Source organism: Nasonia vitripennis, assembly GCF_009193385.2.
Source record: "Nasonia vitripennis strain AsymCx chromosome 1 unlocalized genomic scaffold, Nvit_psr_1.1 chr1_random0016, whole genome shotgun sequence".
Taxonomy (NCBI): domain Eukaryota; kingdom Metazoa; phylum Arthropoda; class Insecta; order Hymenoptera; family Pteromalidae; genus Nasonia; species Nasonia vitripennis.
The window spans coordinates 1,061,145-1,076,724 of record NW_022279605.1 but is presented as its reverse complement, the minus strand read 5'-3'; the positions used below and the strand labels follow the sequence as shown (position 1 = coordinate 1,076,724).

Here is a 15,580-nt window from a genome sequence, read left to right as displayed (position 1 = left end):
TCTCTTTGTGTTCGATTTCCGTTTTCTCGCTCATTTCAATCTCCCCGATTTACTTATTTATCTTATTAGCGAACGTTATCATATGTTCTCCAATTTTTAAGCAGCTGTTTTTGCAATCGATACTTGCTCCCGATTACGCGAAAACGTCGCATCCCAACAGTCCGTCTTCTTTTATTGGAAAGTCGTTGTTCACCAAATGAAATTCTATTTTAAAGTGCGCGAAGTATAATGTGATCGTGCCGAGTATCTGCGTTACTCCTGCTGTGATGCCTCTCAATTTAATAATAGCGTTTTCGTTAATTTTGATACCCTCCACGCATTCGCTTTCTTTTAATAAGTTTGGTCCTACTCCTGAGTCTAGTATTAACACGATCTCTTTGCCGTTTAGCGGATTTATTAATTTGATTGAAGGTGACTTCGCGCACAAACTGAGTTTTACTTCGCGGATGCATATTGTTGCTCGCGGCGATTGAACCCCTGCGCCGGGCGCGGCCTGCTTTCGGTCATTCGTCCCGCACCCTGATACGATTGACCCGCTTCGTTTCCCTGCGTTTCGCGCATTTTGTTGTTGTATTCCCTTTTTCTACATTCTGCTATGAAATGGTCCTCTTTTTGCAATAATTGCATGTGGGTTTGTTCTTCGCGCGCGCGTTTTCGTTTGCAAAAGTTACCCTTTGTCTGTGAACGTATTGGTCCCCTTGGTTTTGGGGCATAGATTGCAGCGGGGGTTGGCTTCGCCATGGCGTCTGCCTTGCATCCTGCGCCGCGCTATTGTTTGGCCCCTCCCTCGGGTTCGTTTGCGGCATGACTGGTGATCTTATAGTTTCGTTAATCGGTATCTGGTTTCTGTACCAGCATTTTTGTGCAGTATGGTTCTTATTATTGCAGATTTGGCATTTTTCAATAGCTTGAGGGTTTACTACGCAAACTTGAGCCGTACTATTTTTTTGATCTTGATTTTCTTGATAGCATGCGAAGTCACGCTCTATCTCTATTTCATGGATTATTGCTTTGTTAACGTCATTAAATTCACCAAGCCTCGTGCTTATTGGCCAATCAAGTCCTTTCTTGAAATAATATATTAATTTTCGACTCAGTTCAGCGTTAAAACTCGGCGTCGCCTTTCTTTCCATATTTGCTGCCGCTTTTATGTTTACAACCAAAATTCGGATTCTGCTAGAGTAGGTAACAACTTTTTCTTCCTTTCTTTGTCTTATTTTCACGAGTTCTCCGAGTAGTTCGTCCGTCGATTTTCCCGATCCGAATGTTGATTCGAGATGTTTACTAATTTCTCTTACTGATTTGAATGTTTTATTGATTGTTGAGTTGTACGCGTCGCCGTCTAATTTTGAATAAATTACTTTTGCAAGTTTGAGTTCTTCTTCCGTGGTGAGCGCGTTCGCGGCTTGTTGTAAACCCAACACGAATACGTGCACGGGTATGTTTTTTCCGTCAAACCTTGGCAAGTCTCGCATCACTTTTTCTGCTGCTTTACTATGTAAAACACTCACCGATGCGTTGTTATATGCTTCCGCGCTTGATTATAATATGTTTTCTCTCGGCCTGAAGGTGTTTATTCGCGGTGTTGAAAATTGAAAGTTGACTTCTACTGCGTCCGGGTCTATTTGTTTATTCGACGAATGTCCCGTTTTGTTTAAATTACCGAAGAAAGAGATCCTATTGCTCGGAAGGCTTAATGTTTAGTAGTCTTCCGTCATTTCTGGTTTGAGAATTAATTCGGGTATGTATGTTAAATCTCTGTTAAAATGCCGCTACCCTAAGCGGGTCTTGGGCGTTGTCGTCCAGATCGGACGGGTGGGTGCCTATCACCACTACACAGCGCGTCCTTAGGTTGAGGATAGAGGAACAGCCCCTGAGAAAGAGGTTAGCTGCGAATAAATTGAATAAGCAGCCGCGGACAGCCGATAGGAACAGGCGTGGGTGTGATGAGCCCACACTGTCGAACGCATTCATCTAGAAAAACTACGCAAGCACCACAACAACAAAAACACTTCACATTATCTCTTATCTCTCAATCTATCTCTATCTCTGCCGAGGAGGATGCGGGAGCGATGACAACTGCCCCGAAAGGGGATGTGTAGAATGATTCGTCACCTGGTCTTACGCGGTAACGATGCCAGCGAAGGCGCGCTGCCTTGCAGGGGGGCGTTAGGATGCGAGAATGAAACCGTAGTGTGTCTGACGACGAATTGACACTGTCCTCGTCAAAGTCGGAAAGCTCTCATACTTAGTTCTGAGAGGTATGGGGGTTATCACCTCTAGAACGGTGGACTCACCTGCGATCGGAACAGGATCCGAAGCGCGCGGGTTTAACATAACATCATGGGTCGGAACTTGGAATGTTCGCAGTCTATACAGAGCAGGTGCGTTTAAAGAACTCGTAGGAAGCTGATAGGTACAATCTAGATTTGGTAGCAATACAGGAATCGCGGTGGCCAGATGGCGGAGTACTAGCATCGGGTAACTTCACGTACCTGTATGGGGCCGGGAGTGGGGGATCTCTAGGCACCGGATTTCTCGTAAGCAAAAGCATCATACATTCGGTTAAAAGTTTCAAATCCGTCAATGATAGGCTCTCGTACATCATTATCGAAGGTGAATGGTATAGATATGTATTTATTAATGTACACTGTCCTACGGAGGACAAAGAAGAAGAAGCTAAGGATCTCTATTACGAAACTATAGAGCAGGTAATCGACCAGTTCGCGTCTTACGACACAAGAATAGTATTAGGCGATTTCAATGCTAAAATAGGTAGGGAGGAAATGTTTAGGCCTACTATAGGTAAGGAAAGCCTGCACGAAGCCAGCAATGATAACGGTATTAGGGTCATAAATTTCGCGGCGGCAAAAGATCTTATAATCAAAACTACGTGTTTTAAGCACAAGAACATACACAAGGCAACGTGCACATCGCCGGACGGGGCCACACAGAACCAAATTGCTCATTTCCTCATTGAAAAAAGACGTCATACTAAACAAGGTAGAAAGCTTCGATATTGAGAAACTACGAGATAGAACAGAGCGAATTAGGTACCAGATAGAAATTAATAACAGATTTCAGGCACTTGAAGAAGCAAACACATCGCCGGAGGGGAATGACGAACCGAATAGCTTATGGGGGGACATCGAAAAAACGGTAAAACAGGCCGCGAACAAAGTACTGGGTAAAAAGAAAAAGCCAAAGAGCAAACCATGGTTTGACGAAGAGTGCGAACTCTGGTTTGAAAGGCGCAAAAAGGTTAAATTAGATAGCTTACAAAATAGAAGCGATAGGACCGTAAAAGAGTATTCTAACGTAAGGAAACAGACGAGCGCGATCTACAGAAATAAGAAGCGGGAGTATCAAAAGAATCTTATTAGGAGAATAGAAACTAACAGTAAGGAAAATAAGCCCCGCGAAATGTACAGAGGGATTAACGCCATCAGAAAGGGTTTTAGGAGTAGAGCGCAATTGATGAAGGACGAAAACGGGGACCTCGTAACAAATGACAACGAATTACTGTCGCTGTGGACAAATTATTTCGATAAATTATTAAACGTGCACGAAAATAGCGAAGAATTAGGGGACAAAATTCACACTACTGAACTCCACGTGGAGGAACCGAGCTACCAAGAAGTAGAGGCCGCGATTAAAAAACTAAAAAAACAATAAAGCCGCGGGAAATGACTCTATACCAGCTGAGTTACTCAAATATGGGGGCGTTGAGCTCACTTTCAAAATCTATAAACTAGTATGTGCCATCTGGAAAAATGAAACAATACCCGAAAATTGGAAGGAATCTATCATTATACCGATTTTTAAAAAGGGGGATAAGACAAACTGCAATAACTATAGGGGTATTTCACTTTTAGCAACGTGCTACAAAGTTCTGTCAAACGTAATACAAGCCAGACTCACTCCATTCGCGGAAGATATAGTAGGAGATTATCAGTGCGGATTTCGGCGCAACAGATCGGCGAGCGATCAAATGTTTACCATAAGACAGTTGTTAAAGAAAAAGTGGGAATTTTGCGAAACCATACACCAACTATTTATAGATTTTAAAAAAGCGTACGACTCTATTAAGCGAAGCAAAATGTATCAAATTCTAGTACTTCTCGGTGTACCGAAAAAACTGGTGAGATTAATTCAAATATGTCTGAACGGAAGCACGGGAAAGGTCCGAGTAGGCGGTAATGTATCAGAACCCTTCATGATACGCGATGGTTTAAAACAAGGGGATGGGCTCTCTACGGTGCTGTTCAACTTAACGTTAGAGTATGCCGTTAGAAAACTGCAGTTTAGCCAGCTGGGCGCAACGCTTAATGGAACAACGCAGATACTAGGCTACGCAGATGATTTGGATATACTAGGGGATTGTAGGGAAACGGTAGCAAGAAACGCGGAAATCCTCATAAAAGCGGTGGAGTATACAGGGTTAGAAGTGAGTGAATCAAAAACAAAGTACATGATTGTGGATAAGCTAGGCATCTGCAGAGGGGAGGAAGATCTCAGAGTTGGGAATTTTACTTTTGAAAAGGTTAGCGAATTCAGGTATCTGGGTACGACCATAAATGATAGAAACGAGATTAATGTCGAAATAAATAAGAGACTCCATTCGGGCAATGCTTGCTTCTACGCCGTGAGTAATTTACTTAAGTCGAGGCTGTTGTCTAAAAACGTTAAAATAAGAATATACAGGACAATAATACTGCCGGTAGTTCTGTACGGGTGCGAAACGTGGGCTCTCACTAAGCAGGTGGACAACCGTTTTAGGGTATTTGAAAATAAAGTCTTGCGAAAAATATACGGGCCGCAGAAAGATGAGGAAACGGGGGAATGGAGGAGACTACACAATGATGAGTTACACAATCTGTACGCGTCACCAAATATTAACAGAATAATAAAATCGCGCAGATTGGGATGGGCATGGCACGTAGCGAGAATGGGAGACGACCGTACGGCAGCGCGTGTCATGAAGGGCAGGCCGATGGTAACGCGACCTCTAGGTAGACCTAGACGTAGATGGGAGGACAACGTAAAAGCGGATCTAGTAGAAATAGGACGGGTGGGTGTTGATCGGAGAGGTGCATCTTGGGTGGGGTTGACACAAGATAGGGCAGCGTGGAAGGCTTGCGTAGATGAGGCGATGAACTTTCGAGTTCCAAATGCCATGTAAAAAAAAAAAAAAATGTATGTTAAATCTTCCTCGTCGTCGCCCGCCCGGAACTTAATTAGCGACGTCGGGTTTACGCGCGCTGCTATAAAATCCCCTACTACATTGACTAATGTGCTACAGTTGATTGTTTTCTCAATTTCCTCCCTGTCAATTTCTGCTCCTAAAGCGTCACATATCGCAGCGCGTGTTTGTAACACTGTTGACTGCGGTTTTTGCTCGAACATTTTATTCTCAGCTCGCGAAAGTATGTTGCGTACTTTTTGATGTCCCAATCGTCCCTGTGTGTGTCGGGTTCTAGCGCTTTTGCATTTATTTCTAAAATTCGTAATGCTTCTTCGACTTTATTTGGTCCGCTTAACGCCATGCTTCCGTTGATCTAATCGCGCTTGCTTCTAGTAATTAAAAAAAAACCAAGACCGGAAGGGTCCCCCAATTTCTGTTACGTCCGGGCGGCCGCATAGAGCGATTACTCGCACGATAGGAATAATTACAAATTCCGAGTCGACGAGACCTTTTATTTAGCGCAACCCGCTCACGCGATACCGCCTAGGGAAAAGGTAAAGAAGGGCGCAATTTGACCGGTAGCTCGGCTGACGGTGAGATAGTGATAGCTCACCAAGTAGCGTAACTCAGAGTGACTTCTGTACGAGTTGATATTAGCTAGATTAAGACACCATGTACTGACACAATAACGTTACATGCGACACTGTCGTGAAATTAAGAATAATGATAGGAGGAACGACTTACCTTGACGAAGCGGACTTGTAGTTACCGACTGGATAGCTCGCTCTTGTTCTGGCGCTGTAGCTCGTCTCAGAAGAGCGCGAAGTTTGTAATGTAATAATTCGTACGCAAGGATTAAGTAACTGAGTGAAGTGATTTATTCAATTAGTCAGATTATAATTAGTACAAGATATAAGGCCTCGACTGAGTTCAACTCGTGTCTGAGGTAGAAATATGACTAAGTCCAAAAACTTGGCGAACGCTCTGAGTCTAAGTCCGGTTACAGAAAAATAGTTTAAGTCGCCAGTCGGACAGAGCTTCGCCCTACCAGTAAGAACTCCGGACTACGAGAGTTACTCCTCCTTGCTCTCTATTGGTATTTATAGGGATGAGGGTAATTCATAAGCATAGGGAAGGTTCTGGCCAATCAGGATTTAAGGAGGGTGTATGTCTCAGCGGGGGTGGCTCCCCTTTTATTAGTCATGTTCCATAGTACGTGTCCCCGTACTATGGAACCCCCCTGGCCAGCTGTAATAGTTTTCTTTATTGTAATTTCCCTCATGTTCGGCTGAGATTTATATCGATTTCCGCTTATTTGGGCCATTCGGCTGAGATTTATACCTTCCTTATTGTTTGGTAGATCTGGGGTGTCTCCCCCTGTTTGACCTGGTTTATTCAGGATCGACACCATCTCATCTGCCGTCGCTCGTGTCAGTGGCTTGGCTGTTTTGTCGTACTCTGCGTTGCCGACTGTTGCTGGTTTGTTGGTCTCCGTTATGGCTGCCGTGGAACAGTTCCATTTACCGTGGTGAGGTACTCCTTTGGTCGAGCGTGGTATTCGCGTGAGTATTGACCGGCCAGTTTAGATCATAGTAGGCTGACGTGACAATACGTAAAAGTTTCATCGATCAGTCTCGAATCTTTCGATATAGTATGACCAGTAAATCATAAACATTTTGTACGATAACATTCCTATACGTTTATGTGTAATATTTTTCTAATATAGTATTTGACACAGAAAATCATAGTGTCAAAGCCGACTAAACTTTGGAAGGCAGTGTAAGTTACATATATATATTTATACATATTTCTGATATTTACAAATGCAATTTGCGCATTCGTACGATAATATGTTTAAATAGCTGAGAAAGTAGTTTCGATTCCTCAGTCTGCCCTGAACTTTAGAAGTGACCAGTTCGGAAAAATTATAATAATTTTGTACTATAATTAAGTCTATGTTGTTACACAGTTTATAGGACTTCAAAAAATTCAAATAAGATAAGAATTATACTAAAAGATATAAATATGTCAGTTATTGAGAAAAGATATGAATGGCTTTACGGGGCACAGGAATATTTAAATAACCCGAAATTATTAAGGCCCAAAAATTTTAAAGTTATAAATTTTATGATCCAAAACTGTTAAGGCCTAAAAATATTTGAGGCCAAAAAATATATCCTAGATGTTAAGCTATAAGGAAAAGATGTGAAAGGCTTCACGGCACACGGGGACATTAAGCACTTAATTAATATCATAGTAGATTTTGCATACACACGTGTGTTTCGAATCCACGCCTTTATTACTTATTATAAACAGTCTAAGCATTGTATAAACTTAAAAATTGATATGCGAGCCCCGGCCATGTATTTTAACATATTTTTAAAGTTTTGTTACTTTATTAGAACCAAAAGATCTAGTTTGTTCAAAATTCATGCATATGTCGCAAGTGCGTTAGAACAAAGTATACCTTCTAGTAGTAGTGAATTCATTACACTACAAAGTTCAAGTTTATACAATGCAACACTTTTGAGATATATAAATTTTAGTTACATAATTCTTGAAAAACTGAATTTATAAATAATCCATATAGCATGCAAGGTTAAAGGAAGCTTCTAGGAAGCTTTCATGGAAGTTTGAAAATCTTGCAAAATACTTTCATGCAACAACCTTCCTGTGAGGCGAAAGTGTCTGCGACATTTTGACGTCAGAAATATTCTAGTCAAGTTTACTAAAACGTACCAGGGAATCTTCTTTAAATATTTTTTTAATGATTTCGTAAACTTATTTGGAAAGATTACTGTGAGCTTTCAGAAACATTTCTTAATAGTTCAAACTAAGTTTCATGGAATCTTTTATAGAGCTTTCATGCAATCGACCTGGAAACTGAAAATGTCCGCGACACTTTGATGCCAAAACTATTCCAGAATAATTATTGAAACATTTCAGGGATACTTCTTTTTCGCGTTCATAACGCTGGCATCAATATGGCGGCGAATTAATGACTAATTGACTAAGAGCATGTGGAGTGATGCAACGGGCGAAGCGCCGCCGACGCGGGCTACTCCGACACTCTTGAATCGACTGTCGACACTCTTGAATCGACCGTCGACACTCTTGAATCGACCGTCGACACTCTTGAATCGACTGTCGACATTCTTGAATCGACCACCGACGATTGAGAATCGATCGAGAGCGTGAGAATAGTGCGTGCATTTTATTATAATTACTGTAAAGCTGTCAACCCAGAGCACTTATCTCCCAGTGCGGATCATTGCGCATCGGTGAAAATCGTCACGATGACTGGTAAGAGAGATCTCTCATGCGTTAGCGAATGGCCATTCGTATATTAATTGAAGTTTTGTAATATTATGTTGTCGTATTAAATATTTGATATACTTAAGACTGGGGTTTTTATGCCACTACTCTTTTAGTTTAAGTTCTTTTTGCTAATTCAGTTTAACAATATATTAATTTAAATTTCATTCAATTACCGGTTTATTATTTTATTTACCTTATATAATTGTCCTCGATCATTTATTCCTACCTTATTTTCTTATTTGTTCTATCATAATAATAAGTAATTCTTAATATATTTAATGTTTAGCAAATTATTTTTATTATTTTAAAAGTAAGTATTGAGTTTTAATGTTTGCAGTCAACACTTTTTAAAAGATTAAGTAAAGATTAATGCAAGTTTACGAAAAGCATTCACACAGTTTTCAAAAGCCGTTTACATTAACTCGAAATATTACTGTAAGCTTTCAGAAATATTTCTAAATGTATGAGTTAACGGCTCAGGAAATCTTTTGAAAAGCTTTTATGACAGGTTTGGAAACAGATTATTGTAAGCAGTTGTTATTATTCTTTTTATATTACACATTTTTATATTTTTATATTCGCTTATATTATACATGCTTACAGAGTTATACGGTAATGACGCATTTCCTAATGCATGAAAAAACTGTTAACTTGATCGGGATTTGAACTCTGGACGCTGAACTTAAAGAGCTGCCGTTCTACCAATTACACCATCGCGGCTGGCTAAGAAAAACAATTCGAATTGAGTCCTTATGAGTTGCGTAAGATTTTAAGGAGAGGTGGGAGCTATAGCTTTGCAAATCTGCCACGGGGTATTTAGTATTTCAAATGCAAAAAAAAAACTAAAAGCCGTATTGACATTTTCTTTCGGTAGAATGATTCACTTATCTAAAACCTATGGCACTCTGCTCATTATATTGATGAAATTTCAAATTAAAAAAAGTTAGTTAGTAAAATTGATGTTTGAGTTTGGCGCTGTAATCGCATAAACACGCGTAAACACCCGCTCGTATTTCACAACTTTTACAAAAACCAAAAGTCCGATTGGTATTTTTTTTCGGTAGAATGATTCACTAAACTCAACACTATTGCGCTCTGATCTTGGTTTTTCATTGCAAGCTTTATTCAAAAAGTTATGTGGTACAGAAAAACAGTAGTTTCAGCTCCTACTAGATCATAGTAAAGCAGTTGTAGACTCCAGGCAAGCAGCTCCAGAGTCATATGCGGGTAGTTATAACAACTAATAACACCGTTCAGCACCGCTAGAACAAACATTTACGTTTCCAGGGTTGTCCCCATATGGTAGACGCATCCAGCAACGTCAACCAGCACCACTAGCTGTCAACATCTAGTTTTAGGGTTATTTCAAGGTGATTAACGATTCCAGCAAGGCCAACCAGCAAGATCATACTATGAAATCCAGCTCCAGAGTCATATTTAGATGTTATAGTGCCCAGATACGCCAAACAGCATCACCAGACCGAGTGAATCAAATGCCAAGGTCGTCTTAAGGTGGTTTAAGCAGCCGGGCATGCCAACTAGTGCTCCAGCAGGTTTTATTTATTTATTTATTATTATTATTAAACGGACCAAAGGCCCATAACAGAGAGAGTAATCAAAATAGTAGTAAGAAACGTATAAAATAAAAAAGAGAAAAGTAAGTCAAAAACTGAGCACAACATTTTTCAGTTCGATCATTTCGACAGGCTCTCGACTAGTCAGTTTTTTGAATTTTGTGTACTGGAGCTCTTCTTGACGTCCACCAGGGTAGGAGTGCCATGAATCTAAGGGACGGTCTTGAGAGAGTCCGGGTTGGAGATGTTATGTGCATTTGCCTCCGCACGAAGTCTTCTGAATTGATCTCAATGCCATCCGTGACCAGTTTTAGGTTATTAACAACCCTCTGGGCATCGAACTGAGAGCCAAATCTGACCAGGATAGGCAGAACAGAGCTGCGAGCAGATACCTTAGTGAACCTCCTGAGCGACAGAGTGTTCAGGTTGATGTTGGTGATTATGGCCAAGCATTGACGGACCTTATCCATGTCTGGAGAGGAATCTACTGGCACATTGTAGATCATGACATTACAGGAGCGATGCATTCTCTCCTAGAGCTCGCAAGCAAGGTCATCAGTAATCCGGGGAGTAGAGGCTGGAGCAAACCCCCGGTTATACTGTCCAGAAGCAGAAGGCGACACCGATACAGCAGGGCTACCAGGGCTACGACGAGCAAGATCCTTAACAGCCTGCATTCTAGTTTTGAGGCTAGAGATCTCACGATGAATCTCAGCAATACTGGAGTCGTTTCGACTTATTCTGGTACTGAAATCGGTGAGCCGTGAGTCGATCGCCATCAAAGAGGACTTGATGTCCTCACAGTTTAGCTGAAGGGCCTTCTTGAACTCGTACAAGAAGTCAACAGACTAGGCAGACCCAGCATCAGCAATAGTAGTCCCCAAAATCCCAGCGGCAGCAGCAACGCAGCACCCACCGAGGTTGTAGCAGCAGCAACAGCACTCCCAGTAAACCCAGATTCCACAATAGATGCTGCAGGAGCAATGACGGTGACAGTGTTCGGAGCATCGATGGAGTGATTGCAGGCCAGAGGTGGAGAACAGATATCGCAGATAAGCCTCTCCTGGGAAGTGTCCACCACGTTACACTAGGCCAGAGAAACGCAGTCATGGTGAAAAATCCGATTGCATGTCATGCATTGCCAGTTGGGAGTACCAAAACACTGGCAATCTGAGTAGTCACACGCGGAGAAGTGACTCCTAGCCCCTCTGCGCTTCGATACGTTGGAGTCGTCGAACAAAGTGGCCTTTGCAAGGTGGAGTAAGAAGGCCGATCACACAGGCACAAGAAACAAAGCCGCACAACAACAACACGGTCGGCACGAGCACAAACGTCAGCGAGCGAGGACGAGCAACTGCACAATTCCGGAGAGCAGAGCGGCACGCTTTGCAATGGTAGGTTTGCATAAATAACTAATTATCCATTTTTTATTGACAAATGAAAAATTTAATTATTAATTATGTGATCTGTAGTTAATAATTAAATCATTTAATTATCAGTTACATGACCTATAATCTACTAATGTATTAAAGTGCTTAATATACCTGTGTAACGTGGAGCCATTTACATCTTTTCGCAATAACATAACATCTAGGAGTTACCCTGACACCTGGACATCATCTATGAGGCGGATATATTTTTGGGCCTTAACATTTTCGGGCCTCAAACATTTTGGGCCCTAAAATTTTTGAGTTTTAAAATGTTTAACCTTAATATTTCTGGGCTTTAAAATTGTTGTTCATTAACAATGGATTGTAAGAATATGCTTCATATTTTTCAAATAATTCTTTAACATTTACTGGGTGATAAAATACGCATGATAACCAAACAGGTTACACACACTGAGAAAAATGATATAATAAAAATTAAAATAACTTGAGTAAAAATTGCTATAATCTTAAGTAATCGCGGGACATACTTGCACTGTTATAAAAATTACTATATTATATAGTAATTTTATGACGAGGAACGTTGGTAACTCGTCATAATCTCCCCAACATACAATCATTGTATTATTGAATGTAAATTAGTTACATGTTACAGGTGAGCAGCGACAGAGTAACGAGAGGGAGCACACCGCGACGGTGAGTGGGGGGAGAGAGAGCGAGAGCTTCGCGCGCGAGACTTAGAACGCGCGCGACAGATCCGTTCAGGCTAGCTAATCGAGCATATCGCACTTTCGCTAGATCGCGCTATCCGGAGATTAATTTTTTTTTTATCAATTCGAGTGTGTGTATGACCGGTGTATTTTACCACGAGATCACGGCTATCTTCGAGGCCTCTTCGGGCGACATCGCCTTGATTACGTTCCATCTGCGACTACGCCGACTCACCTGCGAAGGAGACGTCCTGGGCTCGAGCATTCCCGAGAACGAGCGAGAAATACGAACCGTAAGTATCAGCTCTATACTTCTCTCTCTCTCTCTCTCTCTCTCTCTCTCTCTCTCTCTCTCTCTCTCTCTCTCTCTCTCTCTCTGTCTCTCTCTCTCACTAGCTCTCTCCCGATCTCTGAATAGGCCGTCCATCTGCGTCTCCCACACCCATGTGTGTGCTCGTCTACTTTATTTTGAGTGCAGACAATATATATTCATTTTCTCTTAAATCTAACGATTGAGTTCGGAGTCACTCATTTTTGAGGACCTGCTTCCCGTTCCCCATAAACTACGTTCCCTGCCGCCTCCGCGGGCACGCGTATCGCTTCACGATACACGTGCATGCAAGCTGCAGCTATCCACACTCGACCTTGGCCGGTTCACTATGAACCTCGAGAACATCCCGAGGAAACGAGACTTCGTCTCGATTATTGCGAGGTGATTCACACGACAGCAGTTGCATTGCACGCAGCTAACGGCTGCGCGATTGCTGCCGAAAACTTCACCCCGTTATAATTTTTATACTGAGATGAAATTTTAAAAAATTTAATTTTTTTCTTGGTTTATTCATTTTACACGCTTATCGGATATTATTATTTTATTATTATTGTTATTTTATTTAATATTATATAGTGAAAGAAATAATTAAAAGAAAGAAATTTTTTGCGGTAACGGGAATCGAACCTGGACCTCTGACATGGGAGTCGAGCGCGCTGACCACTTACCTAAACAGAACTGTTATGTACCGAATTTCAGATCTGATATATTAATCACGTTTACTTGTAAGTTAATATTAATAATAATATAACGGAAATCAATAAATAATAACAGCGAATAATATGTTATGACTTGATAATATCAGATAAACGAAAAATAATAGATTTTGAACTCTAATTACTGCATAAACTAACTTTCATAAAGACACATAACCTCAAATTCTGACACCTGGAGGAATTCTTGAAATGATTTTTACTATATAATGTAGCAATTTTTACTGTACGTATAACAATTTTTATGACCGAGGATGTTAAAAAAAAAATAAACTTGTAATAAAATATCTCAGAGAACGAGTATGTCCCGCCATTGCTCAAGATTATAGTAATTTATATTCAAGTTATTTTAATCTTTATTGTATCGTTTTTCTCAGTGCAGAGCTTTAGAAAGTTCAACCTTGATTGCTTCATCCAAGCATTTGTCCCATTCTTCATCGGTGGTTATTAATTTTCTAGCTACAACTACTTCATGAAATGTTGCGTATGTAACGTTTTCAAATGATTTTAAATCTTTATAAGATTAAGCCCCTTTTACATGTAATAATAATAATCTTAACAAAAATCTTTCACGATCCTTCGGATTTACAAAGTACATTCTACTTATTATTGGCTTCCAAATTTTTTTTCTTGGTGTCCGCATTTTTTCATTGCAAACGTAAAAATATGGTATATCAACATACAAGTACTGTCTCACTTGCAGATTGTTTGCATTCAGTTCAAACCATGCAGTCAAAGTTGTGTTTAAATTTTTATTAATCAACTCTCCTTTTGATCCTTCCTTAAAGAATACAAACTGTTCATTTTTTAAATGTACAGCTAATTACGTGTGATAAAACGTACAATGCATATTATAGTAAACAATACATTACTTCTGAATTGCTTACATATCTTGTATATAAATATTGTTTTATTTCATCGTAGTTGAAATTTTCTTCTTCACATTCGTTTTCATGATTTCCCTAGTGGAAATAAAAAATGTAATAAAGTGTAACAAAATATAAGAAAATGTAACAAATTTTACCATATTGTAAGTTTTTGTTGGATTTCGGACCTTTTTTACGTTTTTTTTACAGTTTGCTACATTTAATTACATTTTGTTACGTTTTATTACAATGTATTACAAATCCATTAATCCAGAATTTCATGGGGGTCTCACTTGCATCTTCTTTGAAGCGACAAATGTAACAATACGTAAAAAAGTATAACAAAATGTAAAAAATTGTCTGTAAGCGTAATATTATATAAGAAAATGGCGAAATTTTTATGTTCTTACTTCTGCTTACATCCTTTTACTTTTTCTTACAATTTCTTATTCATTGTTATATTTTATATAAAATACAAGGTAAAATGTTGGCAACTGTAAGTTTGGTTTCCACCCTGGTAGAAAATAACCAACAGTTGATTATGGTTGGCGAACGAACCTACTAAAAACGTAACTTTGGCCAACAGTTTAATGATAAGCATTGGTAAACATTTCTATCAGGGCATCTTCATAAATCTGTACATTTGTAGAAGAATTCTATTCTAATTTCTCCTTAAAAATTTATGAAAGAATCGAAAGAATTGCCAAGTGTTTGCAGCTTGCAAAGTTTCCGTATGTGCTTATAAATACGTTAATGAATGTAGTATGAAATCATTTTTATATATGTTAAGCATCAAGCATTAGACAATATTTACAGAGAAAATTGGTTTTTCTCTATCTGATGTTGTCCCTTGGTGATGATAAAAAATAATGATTTATCTGTATCGGTCTTCCCGAGGCAAGACCGATGCAGATATATCAATAACCAAACATTAGAGTTCAGCAGGTGAGATAAGGTCAGCTGACTAGTGGTTATTAAAAAAAAGGTTACAATTTTCAAAATAGTACATTACGATACGTGTGACTTAAATGTCTCTTTTTTACACGGCGCAGTTAGCACCCGAGCGTAGCGATGGCGCTAAGCGCCGTGTAAAACTGAACCATTTATGAAATCATTTTGTATATGTCAAGCATCAAGCATTAGAGTTCAGCAGGTGAGATAAGATGAGCTGACTAGTAGTTATTAAAAAAAGGTTACAATTCTCAAAAATATTATTTTAATGCACACTTACCGACCCGTCCTTTTATAGTTTCTCGATGAAACATTTGAATTGTTATTATTAAAATGTAAATTTTGTATCATATTAAAATTACAACATTTTGTTATTATAATCTAAAAGGAGCTTTGCTTTATTGTATAAATCTTTAAATATATCCGTAAAAGTTTATAGCAAAGAAAAAGTCTCAAGCAAAATTAAATAATTTGCAAAAATAATAAGTATTTTTGGAATCATATTGGCTTTACGGGCCTTTTTTTACCATAAACTTTTGCGTAT

General features: G+C 39.6%; 2 protein-coding genes across 2 annotated transcripts in view; both read left to right on the top strand.

Moving 5' to 3' along the window:
• The window catches only part of LOC116416075 (basement membrane-specific heparan sulfate proteoglycan core protein), a 283,482-nt gene that overhangs the window by 158,097 nt on the left and 109,805 nt on the right, over positions 1 to 15,580 (top strand). The gene's annotated exons all lie outside the window — the stretch shown is intronic.
• The window catches only part of LOC116416065 (uncharacterized protein DDB_G0290301-like), a 65,454-nt gene continuing 62,083 nt past the window's right edge, over positions 12,210 to 15,580 (top strand). The window contains exon 1 of the mRNA XM_031922430.2: positions 12,210 to 12,468. The gene's annotated coding sequence lies outside the window, so the exon portion shown is untranslated. The remainder of the gene's footprint in view (positions 12,469 to 15,580) is intronic.